The sequence below is a fragment of the Amphiura filiformis genome, chromosome 3 (assembly GCF_039555335.1).
Source record: "Amphiura filiformis chromosome 3, Afil_fr2py, whole genome shotgun sequence".
Classification (NCBI taxonomy): Eukaryota; Metazoa; Echinodermata; class Ophiuroidea; order Amphilepidida; family Amphiuridae; genus Amphiura; species Amphiura filiformis.
In genome coordinates, this window is record NC_092630.1 from 52,587,307 (window position 1) to 52,603,735 (window position 16,429).

The 16,429-nt window shown below is 35.8% G+C and overlaps 1 protein-coding gene across 1 annotated transcript in view; it reads right to left on the reverse strand.

Annotated features, from left to right (window-relative positions):
• The window catches only part of LOC140148703 (dystroglycan 1-like), a 92,556-nt gene extending 76,558 nt beyond the window's left edge, over positions 1–15,998 (reverse strand). Inside the window, 2 exon segments of the mRNA XM_072170745.1 lie at positions 1,023–1,095; positions 15,859–15,998. The gene's annotated coding sequence lies outside the window, so the exon portion shown is untranslated.
• Positions 15,999–16,429: the final 431 nt, after the last annotated feature.

The following is a 16,429-nucleotide window of genomic DNA, read 5'->3' on the forward strand; positions in this document are numbered from 1 at the left end:
AATGCGATCAAACAAAAGGATTCAATTTTGGGTGGATTTGTACAATTTTACTAACCAACGTGTGTGCATTCGCAATAATATGATTTCATTTTTGTAAAAAAAAAAAAAAGGAATCAGATAAATCAATGTCAAGTCCCATAGCAACCAACAAAAGCTAAATTAGCAACGCTAGCATCAATTGTGGACATAGCTGCCGTTAAACTAACTGATCAATTGGGCTCGATATTTTCAATGTATCCCTAATGACAATGTCTGTTCGCGTGATGATTCTAACGACTTGATCATGATAAAAAGGTTTGCTTGTGGTGAGTTCCGGTCGGTCGGTAGCACGAAAATAGCCTACAAAGAACAGATGGAGCATGATGTAGCATGCATCCTCGCTGGTTATTATTGTATGTAATCTATTGCCTGCTACCCTCAAACACCTGACCTATGTGAAAGTAATGTGCTATGTTTTTCAATTAACATAGATTTGGTCCCATCATTGGAATTAATCACACATAGTGCTTTTAAAACAACACAGTGCTAGTGATCTATATTTATTCTACATTTGAAGGTTTACAGATACAACTGCAACCCAAACATACTTTCAATTTTTGTACTAAATCTTTGCTGCATCTTTGTTTTACTCTCTACTCACACACATCAAGCACAATGTGAGGGGGACAAATTATGAAGACTCAACATGTTTGTTCTTGTTACGTACTGTTCACAATATCAGCAACACTTGTATTCCATGTGGCAAGAATGATCATAAAGGCCGATCTATTCTATATCATTTGACTGACCGTCAGACAAAATTAACAAGAATTATCTTTAAAAAAGACAAAGTTCACGGATCAGGTGAATTTGTTCGCATGAAAACATAATGACAAGATCTCATAGATTACCTCATCAAATCAAGCCTTGCTACATATCTAAGAGATAACAAATGTTGCTGATTTTGATGTGAACTGGCCCAATCGGCCTTGTTAGTGTACCTACAATGTTAACTATGAATGAAATGGGATGCATGTTCTTACCTGGTTTGGGCACCATGAGGCAGCTTGTAGCTAGCTTACTAGTAAATCCATATAAATATCCATGAGTAGGATTCTGTACAAGATAACACAAGATAGAGAATATCTTAAGTATATATCCAATGGTTAATCTAATCCAATCCAAGAGCTCCAATTAGGAATCCAAGTTTCACAATGAATGCATGTTATCAATACAAAGTTCTTGCTTCGATCCAGACAATCTAATTCTTTGAGTTCAGTATAGGTACAAAGTGGTATTAGGAAGAACCTTCTCCTTCAAGGTGCTCACTTGTTGTGTCCACATGTCCAAGAAAACATGACACAGCTATTTTTAACACCATAATATTGACATACTGAACATTTGAGGGGGGAAACCCTTATAAAATGACACATACTTAGCCTAGTGACCTGAAGTAACACATCATACCAATATCCTGCACACTGCTGCATTGGCAGGAACTGAACCCTTAATCGAGCCAGATCCCTTTTCTTAATTACCAATTCTTTTCACAGTTTCTTGGCAAGGTTAATGAGCATAAAATCAATAGCTTGGCTATGTAATTGAGTCTACCACAAAATCAAATTCTTATGCATAAACACAGGCAAGGGTTTATGCACAATGGATTCAAATAAGATTAAAGATTATTCAATTGACATGTTAATACAATGCCATGGCTGTGCTCAGCTAATTTTCTGGTTTGCTGAAATTAAGGGCATATGTTAGAGTTATTGAAAACAAAATAGAAAACATCTTGTGGGCGAGGGGTTATAATTTATAGCAATTTTGTTTTAAAATTGAAAAACAGGTTATTTAATATGTAAATAAATAAATGTGGATAAATAAAAAAATAAATAAATAAATAAATAAATAAATAAATAAATAAATAAATAAACAAACAAACAAACAAACAAACAAACAAACAAACAAATAAATAAATAACATCAAATAAATTACTTGGGTGTCAATAATATCAAACATGCAACTTGAAATGTTAAAACAAAACAGGCACTGTTCTTTCACAAAAGATCTCATTTTGGTAAATGTCTCGTTGAATATCACTGGTGCTTTGTTAATATTTTGAGTGCCTTTTGTATAAGGGCCAGGTGCTTGTACTCAATTAATTTCAGTAATTTCACAAATGACAAGGCATACAAATCTACAGTACCATTGGCTAAGTTCCCAGCTACGTTCTTGAGTAAGGTCAAAGTTCACTGTATACATGGTATTGCCTACAATTTAATGAAGGTCAAAAAGAATTAATTGTTTTTATATATGTATGTGAATGTTTGGTGGTTTTTTTCATTGCACAATATTAAACACTTTGAAACTTCAGAAAAGGGCAAATTTGTGGAAGTACACATGACTTAGCCGGGACTGTTACAGGTTTGTAACATTTCCAAAAATTACGTCCTCGCCGAAGTCCCCGCTAGTCCCGGGTCTTGGGGGTACTGGAGGGGGGTAGTGATCTCAACTGACAGCCACATTAAAAGTTCAATACACACAGCCAAGTTTCCAAAAATATGAATCTAATTACCAACCATTTATCATGTTAGGTTCATAATTCACTTGAGCTAGAATTTGTCTGTCTCGGACCAATCAATATTAAACATAAAAGATATTGATTCATGTTCTGTCAATATTCTCTCCAGTTTCCACTTCATCTAGGCAATGGCCTCCATCAATCATACACCTGGGTTATTGAATGAGGAGAAAGGATGGATCATAGGGGATGCATTCAAGTAAAAGAGCAGCCAAGTCATATAACAAACACCAATCACATTGAATTATGCAGATGCCTATAATTTGGCACTTCAGCTTCCTGGCTGCTCAATAATGACCATGGTTTAGTAAGCTTACTGATCAATGGAAAATCATCATGGTATTATGGGAGACACACATGATCAGCTGTGTATGGAAATCACAATATTCTTTTCATCCATTGATGGATGTAATTGTTGTGTAATGGTGTATACACACTCATGCAAAGAACAAAAGGATCCAAACAAGTAAAATACAATACTTCCTGTCACATTACAATGTAGATGTGTGACATCTTCATTGGCTGAGATGAGAAGGGAGGAAGGGGCTGTTTTGAGGTTAACATACAAACAGTCACAGGGCGTCTAACTGCGCACTCTAGCCATAATTTTATCCAAATTCTTGAACTTGTTTTGACTTAACTTTAATATCAAAATGGTACTAAAAATGTAATATATTTTATAATTTTTCCCACAAAAACCTTACTTACAGTGAGATTGGTAATTTGCAAACTCTGGTACATGTAAAAATATAGTCATTTAGGGATTATCCCCTCCTCCTATTTCTATCAACAATAAAACAATGTTTCCTTTCATGTTGTAAATCAAACATAAAAACAAACAGTCACCAAAAAGTATGTCACTGTCACTGTTCCAGGCTATTCTTCACTGCTCTGCTACACTTCTTTCTCTGATCAAATCATTATTTGCAATGAACATTCCTCTTGAACACCCTGCGTTTCAATAAATATATTCTTTCAATTATCGGTGTGCAGTCACTGTATAAAATGTTTACCTCTGTATTTGGTTCTATTATTACGTGGTATTTGTATGCAAATATCCATGAAACCATAGAATACAATTTCTATACAGAGGATATTAATAAATCTCCTGAATGTGAACGTCAACATGTTCCACTTCCAAACATCATTCCATTGCTGCTCTAGGCATAAAAATTTCCTCAAAAGCAATTCAATTTTTCATAAAATTCAATTATATACTAGTTGGGCAGTTATGAATTGTCACGAGCAAATTGGGTAAAAGTTAATTTGAAATTTAATATGGCATGATGATATGATCATCTCTCTGACTTTATTACATTATCATGAAATGAAAATGAGAACTTTGACAATATAATTTGAAAATAGTGATGACACATGATAATTATTATTCAATTTAATATCACTTTGAAGATCACGGCATGATAAATAATTGCTTCGAAACAAAACCGTGCCTACATGAACATATTGTTCGATATGATTATAAAGTTGACTCTATAGACACAGGCCTGGAAAATATGTTTATATTTCCTGACAAGAGAGATAAATCTCCCTCCAACTGAGCAGTATTTCCCACCATTTCTTATGTATTTCTTTATCCAGAAAAGCGAAATTTCCCTCCAAATGACCAAATTTCCCGGCAAGGAGATACATGTAGGCCCTACTATGATGTAGATTGACTTCACTTCAATGTCTTGTGAACCTGTGCACATCCAACATTGCTTTCTGAAATTACGTAGTTATCATGGTTGGTTATGCTCCTTGTCATATGGAAGTTTGACCAAATATGAAGTCATCATCAGTATTCTGCTTCACTACAGGCCTATATGGTATATTAAGGTTACACGAAGAAACGTATAAAAACGTATAAAAGACGTATAAAGTTGTTCTCTAAAACCGCGTTTTCTCAGCAATCAAATATCGCAGTGAGTCAAATGTTGGTGCATGGATGTATCTTAACATTATTTTTGTGTGTTTATACAAATTTTTAGAATCCGTTTGAAAATCCTTCGTTTAAATCATTTTTACGCACCATGTTCACAAGATCAAAAACACGTTCCATGCAGTTTTTTCAAATATTCGCTCCGTATAAAACTACGCCGAGTGATTGTTTTCTCCTTTTTTGTATTGTACTACAAATCGACCAAAGAAATAATGTTGCCATGGGGAAGAACCAAATACAGTACCGATTAAATTTTATTAGCCCGCTTGTTGGGAACAATTTTCGAGAATCTTGTACCACAAAACACTGTTATGTTACATTATCGATATCTGGATTGTGGAACATTAATTTTGATTTCTAACTGCCTACATTATTTCTCAAAAGTATGTCGATTCCTTTACCATTTGAATTTCACTCCAAATTTAAGCTACTTTTGCAAAAATCGAGGTTTTTCGCCATCGATACCTCCGACATTTACAGCGGTGATGAGATTGTTTATCATAAGAGCCTGGTATGCACTATTCCATAATAGTCAGTTTGAGACCAATCGATTTCACAGATCACTCAGTAGCTCAATCGGTTAGCGCGCTCACTCACGTTCGACTATAAAATACTATAGTTTTGAGCTGGAAAACTTTGGTACGTGTTTGAGTCCCTATGTGGTCCATTCCATCTATTTTATTTTATGTTTCTCTCACTTTTTTCTTTTTTCTTGTTCGTTTTTTCTTTCTGACTGCAGCGATTGATTGTTTTTGCCCGTTTTTTTTTCTTTTTAAGCATTGATTTATTTCACGACAGATATCATCCAGGATAATTTTAAAAATTGAAAAGTTAGAAAATCCAAAGGAAAATTGCAAAACGGCTGCCCACAATCACCCCCCACCATTAGCCCATATGGTCCTATCATGGTCTCCCCTTCCCTATCCCTGCAACATATAGGATGACTCACGAGTCGCGGTTTGTCCGTGGCCCTAGTTCAGATTGATACACTATTGTATGCGCGTGAGTTCATTCTTTTTCTGCATGGCTGTTTCCATTAATAACTTACGCCCTCTGGAATCAAGCCTTGAAAATCAATTGTATTTAACCTTAAGCAGTTTTCAATCAGATCAAAGACCTTCAATACAGATGTCAGTCAATGTTGTCAAAGAAAATCCTGAAACCCGGGGTGGGGGTACTCAAGTTTGGTTTTGGTAGGGACGTGCCACTGAGAATTTGAAAGTGGATCCATAAATATACCAATTTTTCAAGAAATTTGGACCCATTGATATACCAAAAGTCAAATTTTCCCAAAATTTTGGGAACATTTTGGCTAGATTAAAGAAAAAATTGAGAAAATGTTGAAAAAGTACCCATTCATATACCAAAATAGGCTTTGAAAAAGGGGTCATTGATATACCAAAAGGCCGAAAATGCTACCCATATTTGCGGCACGTCCCATCTCCATATGGTCATTTGTACTGAGTACCCCCCCCCCCCCTGGGTCCTGAAATGGCAGAAAATTCTCTGAACAATAAGTACCCCAAGTTGCCAACACCTAACTGGACAAAAAAATCCTGACATCAGGACATTTCCTGAAGACTTGCCTTTCTGCAAATATCACCACTTCATCTATTAACATCCTCTCACCTTCTCGCATTCTTTATTTATAAATTCTATGATTAATAAAGGTTAACACTGTACATACAGTGTCAGTCAAGGGTTCAAGCCTTCAGGGAGAACCAATAGCCAGTTCAAAGGTTCACAGCAGTCAGCAAGGAGTGCAATTTTAGCATGTTTCATGCTCCATAAAAAATAGCTGATCATTCCTTTATCGGCAGTATACACAATTAACCTGCAGGTTAATGTGGTTCTCTACCAGTGTTAAGGGACTGATCATTAAGATCATTAATATTTGCAGAAAGGGGCAATTCACAATTTGTGTTTAAATGTTGAGTTCCTCCACCCTCCTGTTCACTCATGCCCCCCCAAAAAAACCCTTTCATTCCCCCTGGGATAAACATTGATCAGTTCCTAACCAAAAGTTCAGAACTTTGATTTTTATTGCAGGGTTGAACTATTGATACCTGCAAAAACTGTTTCTCCAGAATGCCCTCATATTGATATCAAGCTTTATATGCAAATGGACATGTCAGTCCTACCATATGGGTCTTTCCATTACCCATAAGTGTTTTATTTTCTGGTTAAAATCAGAAGTTTTTTTGTAGGGTTACTACATGTAGGAGACAGTAGGAAGCACATTAGTTGAATAGGATATGAATTCCACAGCTTATTTTACTGAGAACTTCCCATGACAAATCGTTTGATGGGGAACATACAGTTTCATTTCCATTAATACAGATAAGGTCATAGGTCATACAGGACACAATTTATTTGTTTTGATGACTAAATTAGTTATCAATGTCAAAGAAGTAAATTGTTATTGTTGAAATTAATAGGTACTTGGAAGACTTATCAAATTGCATTTAACCACAGTTTAAATTTGATTGGTTCAATGGTTTTGAACATTACATGTAAATAAATTAAATTATTATCTTAATATTCCTGGGAAGAAATGCAACAAAAATATCACAACAATTTATAAATCGAATGTGCATGATGCCTATTGCCTAATCAGGGTACATTCAATACACTAATTACCATGAATACTATTACTAGAGCCCTACATTGTAGACCTACACATGTATATACGTATGTAGTTCATCGTGAAGAAAGTAGATGCTATTTCAAATTCCATTCATTCATTCACAAATACATTCATTTATTCATTCAACGACCTATATTTTCTACTAATTAACATGACACTTGGATATGATATCAATCACACACCATGACAATCTTTCCAGCCATGACCAATTATTCGATTAGTAATGATGGTTTGACTTTTCATGATAATTTGCAATTTTCCTAATTTGAATGTAACCAGGTTGGGTCAAAATTGATAGAGAATCCAGGTCTTCCTCTCTAAGTGTAGGTTTCATGGGGTCGACTACATCAAATCATTTCCAAAACTAATTGATCAGGAATCTTGGGGGAAAAAAAGCGAGTAAAAGATGGCAATCAATAAAAAACTGGAAAAGATGTCCCCTGTTAATTGCTTTCATGAATGCATGCACAGGCCTGCATTTATCAAACCTTAAACATCACCCCCTGAAGAACTAATGCAGAATAATTGTTTAATTACTGGCATGGAGCACGGAGATCAATATTATACGAGTGCGGATTTCTGCGTCTAATTATACAAACACAATGCATAATACGAGAAAGCCACTGACACAGCTAAGACTGTTGACCCTCCTGCGATATTATACCATGCCATTTGAAATTAAAAAGCAATTTAGTTATTAGCAGCTTTATACGATATTCCTTTTTGAAAACAAAGAAGTTAACCATACAAAAGAATTATGACACAACCCTGTGCATGCATTTGACTGAAAAGGTGGACGGACTTGTCCGATTTAAACGGTTAAAGGAGCCCATTTTGTACTGGCTGACATTTTGACTCCCCATGTTTTGTTTGAGCTATGTGGAAGTCTACCCAGGTAAAACTGAAATAATTAGCGGATAAAAAACACCTGCAGGTGTTTCTATTCAAAAGTCTGAAAACAGCCAAGCTTTGTGGAATTAGTTCTGAATAGAAGACCCAAAGGCAACATGGAGCATTTTGGAATTGCTAACAACATGATCTAGGCAAATAAAATACAGTAATAACAGAATCGCAAGAGCAACTGGTAATGGGAGAGATACCGTGAACATAGGTAGCCTACATGTAGGTAGGTAGGGCCTGCGATCTTGGGGTTGATGACATTTTGTGCTTCATGTAAAATGACGAGCCGTTTAATAAGCTGTTTGCTTTCATTAATGAAAAATTTCACCTCCGGTTGGTATGTGGCAGGTTGGGGAGTTTCTTCATGGAATATATTGAATTTCCAACTTTGTTCTAAATATTGAACTTATTCTTGTTCAAATTAAAATCTTCCTTCTGTTCAGTCTTCTTCATATTTCGTGCACAGAAAATGGAACAATGTCAATAACTTCAAAACATGCACAAAATGGTTGTTTGCTAAATATGAATTTCTACAAAATGGTTACCAGCTTATTTGTTTATTAAAATGCTTGGCCTATTTGTTGTTCATTCACCCTTTTCACATCAGATAAAAATTAATTTATATGCAACTGGAGTAAATGGCTGGAAAGATGCAGCTGGGATTTAATATCATATCCATATTATTATGTTTTATTAATATTTCAATTTTAGTTGACAGTTGGTGGAGGTTGGCTAAGCTACAACAAATAATTAAAATTTGAAGAAGAAACTTTGTTTAAAGGAAGTGTCCGGCAATCACAACATTATGTCTTATATGTTAGAAAAATAATTATCAAGCACGAATCACATGGTTTTATTTAAAACAAAAGTCATATTAACCATAAAACGAATAAAACATCCATCTCTCAACACGCGATATTCAAAATTCCGCTACCGAAATTGTCAAGAGCAATGACGTCCTAATAATTCAATGAAGCCTGACGACATATGAGCACAAATAACCATGATGTCACTGCTCTAGAAAAATTCGGCGCGGGAATTTTCAACATCGCGTGTTGAAAGATTGCTGTTTTTATTCGCTTTTATGGTTAATGTGAGTTTGTTTTAAATAAAACCATGTAATTCGTGCTTGATAATTATTTTTCTAACATATAAGACATAATGTTGTGATTGCCGGACACTTCCTTTAATGATAATTTCAGAGGCCTCATTTAAAATCATTGCTCTATTATTCAAGCTATTACATGTTTAAATAACTTGGAAATACATGTATAGGCCTATTATGTGATAATATTGATAATGAATGTATGCCCTAAATAATGTAATATATTAACAAATTCTATTAAAAACAAACAAATTATTGATTCATGGGCTTTAATGAAAAGAATTCAATCCAAAGCTACATTTTGTATGTGTACTTTTCTAATCTGTAACAAGCACAATTTAAAAGCTGTATATATCTGGAAAGAAATCACTGCCAAGTCTTCAAAACGTTTGACGTAATATTGAAATGAACTTGTGAACCAGGTTCTATACACACTGGTTGGCAATTGGACAAATATTGTATTACAGGGAATGCACCACAAATTGATTTAGTAAAAGGGCATGATGGTTAGGTGAATAGAAGTGATGATGGTATACCAAACAATAACATGGACTTTGCAATATATGAATGGTGGATCAAGGATTTGAAAGACATGTGTGGGGTGGTGTGCATATATTTGCAAATGAGGAAACAAACACACAAGAAAATAGCAGAGCACCCGTAACCGAGGACGTCCACGGTTTGTCAGTTCCCTAGAACAGCGTATTGCAAATAATGGAAAAATGAAAAGGGTCATGTCTCAGTTGGATAGTATTAAATGGGCCCGCAGTTTTAGAGCTTTAGCTTTGGGTTAGGGGCAAGAAACTGTAAAGCTTCTCAATCTCACTTCCAAATCTTGAAGTAAACAATTTAGACAAGTGATGTAGGCCTAGATCTCTATAACAGACCCCCGTATTTGTTTACAGACCCAAAATTATAAAAAGATCTGACAAAAATTCAACTTTATTTTATTCATAACTTCTGTTACTATATCCGTGTTCATGGATGTTGTGAGCAATCAATTTCGCACGTAGAACCCAGTATATTATTAGCCTAATTACAAGAGATTTGTTAAAATATCTTGATATGGGAGAATACCATGCCCACTTTGGTACTTGACATTTCCAGTTGCATACTAGTAACATGCTCAAGTGTACAAATACTAGAGCTTTGAGACTTAAAGCTGCCAGAGAGATCGCCGTCTCGATGTCGTTGCCTTTACACATAAAAAACGCAGCGGATTCTCCATCAATATAATCTGTTAAAAACCTGGTCGCGTTTGCAATGGAGGCTTAGTGACCCTAGCTCCCTATATCAAGTAACTCTTTCCCATCAATTTATTTTGTGTGAATCTATTCCACACGATCTGTAACTTTGAACTGAAGATAAAATATTTACACAGACAAGCACTATAGGCCCTACCCAAAATTACATGATTTTGTATCCAGATAAAACTTGTAAACAAAGACAAATGTTCATACCTGGCCAGTTTTTGTTGAACATTTTATAACTGAAAGTGACATACAATCCACTTTGGCCCTTCCATATTTTAATAATCAAAGCACTTCGGAGCCAGAAAACCTGAGGTATTATGAAATTGTACAACTCAACTACTATTCCAGCACAGGTGCATTGGTGTTGAAAACCATGAAACACAAAGAATAACAGACATTAACTCCTGGTGAGGTCCCAAACATCAACATAGCCCAGAGTGAGAGTAGCTTAAATGGTCTATGCTAGTACTTGGTATTAAATAGTACTGAAGGTCCTGTTGAAATCATCAGGTTTTATCTTCAAGGATCCAAGGTTTAACAATGGGATCTGTGTAGGATCTTGCCAGAATGTTTTCACATGTAATCTTTGTAGTGAGTGATAGTTGTGTTTATTACATCATGGGAGTAATAGACCTCCTTGTTGGTTGCCATATCAGCATAAGATAACTTCCTGTTTCAACAATTTCTGGGTCATAATAGTAGCCATTGGTATGTCATTTGAAGGTGAAACATCTTTGTGTGGCCTCCATCAAGTGTTTCTGTTGGGCAAACACCTAAATATACAGATTATGTTATGTAGTCTCTATGGTAGCTTGACAGACAATCAGACACCCTCTGAGTGTAGTTTAAAATCTTGCTCTCCTACTTCTTTTCTGGTGTGCTCACCAGTTGTAGTTCGTGCTTTGGTCACTTTTTTTTCAAACAAATACTCAATTAGCCACATGCAAGATCCATGGGCATTTTATTTTGTGAATTATGTCACATTTATGTGGTGCACACTACATTAGACCTTGTAGGCCTAAAGTGCCTATGGGCTCCAGTGTTAGGGTGTGGACTGTGGAGGGTATTTACTGACTTGTAGATATTCCAAATCATTTTCTTACATGTAAGTACAAATGTACTGTAACTTTGATAATATTTTAAAAAGGAGGCAGCAAGCTTGATAATACTATTTTAAGAACTGAAGATGGGTTGTATTACCACTAAAAGAGTTCACACGTTTGCACGGAAGTTCAGTCCCACCACACTCGATGGTAATATTGAACCCAGCGTGTTGTTGTTGTTGATGATTGTCTTACATTTATTTTCTCTACAGTTGCACCTTCAGGTCTATTAAATATCATGAATTGATGTCCATGAGCATTGTTATCAACCGCAGACTGATATAAATGCAGCAGAAACTTAGCTTTTATCATCTGACTCATGAGTTCAATATGCGTTGTGGTCAACCAACCAAAAGAAAGGGCTTCACTTGTCAAAATACCAATTTTCTAGTGTTACTTCAACTGTCAGTTGCAAGTGGTGTTTTTGGAAATGTGCACTTCAATGAACTTCTCTTTTATGTTCTTAAGGTCGGATCGTCGGCTATCGTGTCATGCACCGAATCCCCTCAAAATTTCCTTAATTGTACCCTATCCTGTAATAAATATCTTCCCCAAATTACAGATCGGGGCATCATTTAAATCGTTCAGAATCCGCAAAAAAACGAAAGGTCAATTTTCACTAACTTAGCCGTCTCATTGATATTGCACAAATCACAATAGTATCGTGCATGTATGAATAAAATAATAACATTGCGTAGCATTGTTTCATTGAACATTTTGTCTGATTTTTCTGGGAAATTTTAGAATGCTATGAGTTGTACAGTAAGAATATATGAAATTCTCAGTGCTTTATAACATTTAGCGAAAGCGACAAAATTCAACACACTTTCGTGCACAGCGGCTCCCCGGCTCTTGAATTTGCAACCGGGAATTCAGCTGCGAGCATTCGCTACACTCCTACACACACGTACATCGCTTATACGGAGCTATGGTGGCTCCCAGGTTTTCACTAGTTTTCGTGCACAATTAACTTACCAGTCAATTTGGTAAATATCCAATACCTCAAAGTCATAAATAAAGTGTAGATATGCATGTTTCTGAAACTGAACCATTATTATTGGGTTTTACGTGTCGGGTAAATTTCATGATTTCGCCATGGACCTGTTCCATTAAACACTGTACAAACTACAACCAAAGGAGCCCATGCAGCGCGGGCATCGCCTAAATTTTTTTTCCAATTGCGATAACACTGTTAACACACGTCCGCGAGCAAGCAAAAAAGACCACGGCAGCCAGCAAAATTACGACAACAAGACTCCCTGTTTAGTGGAAAAAGTTTTGTTTACCTTTTGAAGGATTTATCTGAATAGTGTTTTCCCACCCAGTGAAAGTATTAGTGTTTGGTCAGAGACTTTTGAAGTAGCAAAGATTGATTGTTGTAAATAGATCTTTCTTTATGAATGAAATTTGCCATCTGCTACGTAATATTTGGACACTTACACACTCAAAAGTGTTTTCTGTAAAAAATGCCTAAAATAGGGGATTTTCAGAATTATTGTCACAAAAATTGACTTAATGTAGACATTTTTTTTAAATTGAAAATTAAACACAACAAGATTACCTAAATTCTCTCGCCAGCTTTTGTTACTTTTCAGCTTCTTTAAGCAGAAATAAATTTTTAACGACATCAATATTTTCACAGACTAGAAACACATGCTATTACGTAATTAATGGACTTAGGCGAAAAAGCTGGCGAGAGATTTTAGATAATATTTATTTACAATTTTTCCGATAGTAAAAGTTGGAATCAGAGTTCAAGTTTTTGCTAGCAATAATTATTAGTCGTAAAATTAAGGTTGAACTAATTAATTGATATTCATTAATTAATGCAAATTAGCAACTCAAATATTTTGTGGTTTCAAGCATTGGGGTGTGTAGTTTACTCATAAAAATCAAGAGGTGTACACAAGGAGGCGGAATATTTTTTATAATTTTTTCCTTGCCGACGTGTGGGAACCGAGTTTCCTACCTTAACCGCATTTTGAGAAGGAACAGTAGAACTGGAAGTGAAGTTGATTTTACAGTTTCAGAAGTTAATCGACACAATGTGCTTTTATGTGTGCATGCCATGGAGTTTTATAATGCCACATTAATGTGAATTTGTGAAACTTAAGTGGCTAGATAAATGAGTGTTTGTACCTGAATAACATACCTGAACTGTCAGTTGCATGTGTGTGTTTTTGAAATGTGCACTTCAATGAACTTATCTTGGAATATCTTGACCACATTTTGAGTCAGAAAAGTAGAATTTGAAAAACAGTTGATTTTACACATAATTGATACATAATGTGTCTTTTGTGTGCTTTATTTTCCTGTCTTTTATATGTACCTTTTATGGAATTTAGGCCACATTAATGTGAAGCTAACAAGATGTAAAATACATTATATTTTCATTATGATAACCAAATGGTCATGGAACTATTATAACCCCAAATTAAGGGAGCATTGTAAAAGCAAACAAAACCTCTGATACACATGATAAGATAACCAGCAAACACCAAGTTAAAAAAAGAATACCTAATTTTATAAACAAACACATCGATACTGAACTTTATCAACTATGCGTCTGAACTTCTAAAATGTGCTAAACTTAGAATTTGTCAATCGTGGAGTGCTATATTAACACTCAGCACATGTACACAGGCTACAATACTTCGGGACACGACTTCAAAGCCGGCGGGTAATGTCTAGAATGCTTACTAATACACATGTCACTTGTATGACCCACCCTAGGACCCCCGGGGGATGTGCGTCATGGTTGGGTCATTTACCAACCAATTAGTGACGCAGGGTACGGTCATTTACTCAATATGTGTGTTACAACATACCCCGAGGGGTGCGTCAGTGTCAGTCACTTTACCTAGGTGCGTCAATGGTTAGGTGCATCAGTGTCAGTCAAAATACCTAAATGGTGAGTCAAATTTGCGTCATGAGGACAGTCATAATCCTTAACATGTGCGTCACAATTTTGACGAGGGGCTCAGTCATTGTCGGCAAATGTCCGTCATTGTTTAGACACACATGTGCGTCATGGTATAGTTAAATCCGACGCACCTTTGTAAAGTGACTCACCACCCCGGGGGTCATGGGGTGGGTCATACAAGTGACATGTGTATAATTTCCACTATAGGATCCATGTTCCCACATAATACGCTATATATACTTTCCCCTTTACGCTGTACTATAACTGTTGGGGATTATGACGTTGGCAAGTTTCGTTCATGGCATTTCCACAGTATAGTCTGTAAGTTCAAATTTGAACTTCCTTCCTTCTTTCAATGTGGATCTTCCCCCTTACTATTCCTAGCCTGATACAGTGCAGTAATTCAAGTGGCTCTTACTAATCAAATTTACCACTAGTAGACAATTTCATTATTAACAGGCAATAAGTAACAACAGGTAATCAAACCAATATTGATTTTGATTATTCTCAGCACTACACACAACAAAAAGCCTCCTGTCTACTGCTGTCTAATGTATTTTGATGGATTATTGACTATCATGGTTGGGTGGGTCCCTAGTATAGTTCATGCATTCAATCATCATGATCATTTCATTCATAAATTTTGGTGTCACCCTAGTTGAGCTGAGACACAGGATTCTATTTGTAGACAAAATTGTCCTTTAGGCTAGACTGAGGACTAGTAAATTATGATATTGGCTGGCTCTGTTTGAAAACATGAATAAGCGAAACCTAGAAATCATTGATTCAGTTTCTTAGAGAATTCTCAATTGATAGAGTACAAAAGGTCAGTGTGTTGCAGTCAATAGAATAATAATGCATTGGATATGGAGACAATTTCACTACCATGACTGAGATAGTCAATTCTTTAGTATAAACTCGTCTCGCTGCATGCAGCAGGCTATACGGCCATTTTCCCCTACTACTCGTTGAATCTAAATTGGCTTGACTACAAGATTCAAGCATGGGCCATGTCGTGTCAGCCAAGAAACACAGCATGGATGGCATGCAGGAAACGACACAAATACCGTCATCATTACAACGTGTTCAATGCGAGCTGCCATGTTATGAAGCCATGGCATCACGGCTCTATCGCAGCAGTATTTCAGCATTTACATTTGGCCTGCATACCAACTGCATGCTGTTCCTTGCCCAGTATTACTTCTTTTCTGATAAGGTTTATGGCCACACATCTTACTATGGCAAATCTTGAGTAGCAAGCTGTGCAGAAATTTCCTATATTGACTTACATGTACTTATTGCCGGTACAACCGGTACTGCAGTTAAGATGGATATTTCTCTACACCTTTGCATAGTAAACTCAGAATTAGCCCTTGATTATACCGCCACTAACAATTTTCATGACAAAGAAATATTGAACTTACTTACCACTATACTCTAATTAACCGAGCTCCTAATTTTCACAGAAAATCCCATATAAATCCACAATGTGTGTGTGTGTGTGTGTGTGGAGACTGTCAAGCTGAACTCTGTGTGTACAGTATAGCATGCCACATGAATCATCAAGATATGAATGACTAAACACATACAGAGCCTGGCATTTGGCACGTTCCATTGCATACAAAAGGGGTGCATGTACACTAAGGATTAGTACCAAACAAACCTGCCATGTTTTAGGTCTGAATCTTCTTATTCTAGAATATTGTTTACATAAATTGTTGTAATGTTTACACAGTTTACTTTGAATAAGGGATCACTTGTTAAGCAAAGGGAGAAAAGGCTCTTTGTTACTCAAATAATTATGAAATTCCATTTCACTTTTAATTTTTATAACCTTTACTTTTGGTCGGGAATAGGTCCATAACTTCATAAGACACTACCAGGGCATCCTCTCAAGGATTTCATCAAAAAAAATTTAAAAAAATTAACATTAACAATTAAATCCAAAAATTATACATGAGCCACCTTAATTAAAACCTGAAACTCAGTACAAAGCTTG